We start from the raw sequence: 1596 nt of genomic DNA on the forward strand, positions 1-1596 counted from the left end.
ATAGAGATTAGTATTTCAATAAAACAATGCAATACCAGTGTGTTTCATTTTTACTATTTGTTTTAGACTGTTTTTTCTGTAGACCTACAGAAAAAAACAAAATGTAATTTACTGCAAATCCTAGTTAACCTTTACAGAATTTTAGTATTCCACTAAAGATATAAAACCTGTGTTCAGCAACTTGTTAATGGTTATATCAATAGCCCTTTGGATGCTTGTAGCAAAGTTAATGAAGGGAACACACTAAAAGTGTGTTGTTGCACCTGATCTTGATCATTGCTCCCTGATAAGAAGCTATTCTTGAAGCTACTACAATCTGCCAATGTGTGTAAAACTTCATACCTAATAATTTTCATGTTATGAGGACAAATTGACATTACTACAACTTTCAGAGGTCTAGAATGGCTAAAAATGGCTCAGTACAGTTCACACAATTTTGGGGACAGACTTTTGGCTCTGTCTCTGGTGTAAGCAGTCCCTCCTCCTCCTTGTGTTTATACATAATAATCTTTGTTTGCCCATAATAACTTATCAGCCTTGGACACCACTGTCCGTTGTATGTCAAAAATATAATAAGTAAATTCTGTGTTTATATGCACAAATCTCAATATCTGACAACTGTAATACATTTGCAAACATATCATTTGATATCCCAACATATTTTTTTCTTTTTCTGATCATTCACACACTTTATTTTGGTATTTGAACTTCCTACATATCAATTGAGAGAAATAGGAGGTACTGGGGCTAGTAGTGTTTTGCATTATTGTCAGGTTGAGCTGTCAAACAATACTTTGTGCAGTACCATCTTAAAAGCTATTACAAATGCTGTTTTGTATCTTCCAATATATAATTTTTTAGAAACAGTAAAGCTTTTTTTTTTTACCAGCCTCCAGCATGCTGAAGGTGAAGTAGAACTGCTACTTTTGCTTTGTTGGAATTCCATTAGAAGTTGCATTAAGACGTATCCCTTGTTATTGGTGATGACTAGTTTCAAACACTGTGTCCATCCTCAAACAATCTGTCTTCGATATATTCAAGGATACTTCTTAACGCATCTTACGATGGAATTCCAACCATTTATTTTAATCAAAGGTAAAGCTGTATCAAAAATGTAGGAAAAGGTAGATTGTTACTTACTGTAAAGATAATGTGCTACGTTGCAGACAGGCGTAATTAAAAGACATTTTACACATAAGCTTTCGGCCACAGACTTTGCCAGAAAAAGACACATACACACATCAGTCATTCACACAAGCAAGTACACCTCACACACACGATTGTCAACTCTGGCAGTGGTCATCTTTACAGTAAGTTGCAATCTGTCTTTTTCTACGTTGTGACATCCCTACCTGAGTTCCCATTGTTTGGAAGGTAAGGCTGTCATTAACCCAAGAGATGGTTTGAACACACTGCTTTTCCAGGCATGGCATTACCTTCCTGCTACCTTCAAACTGCCTTTTTTACATATAATTGTTTTGGTTTTCAGTGTGTAAGGTGATTCAGTTACAACTGAAATGACAAAAAGTATTTAAACACTCATCTACTGTGATATCAGTTTCACCTGTTTCTTTCACACTACATCTCCCCCCACTG

The sequence above is a fragment of the Schistocerca piceifrons genome, chromosome 6 (assembly GCF_021461385.2).
Source record: "Schistocerca piceifrons isolate TAMUIC-IGC-003096 chromosome 6, iqSchPice1.1, whole genome shotgun sequence".
Classification (NCBI taxonomy): Eukaryota; Metazoa; Arthropoda; class Insecta; order Orthoptera; family Acrididae; genus Schistocerca; species Schistocerca piceifrons.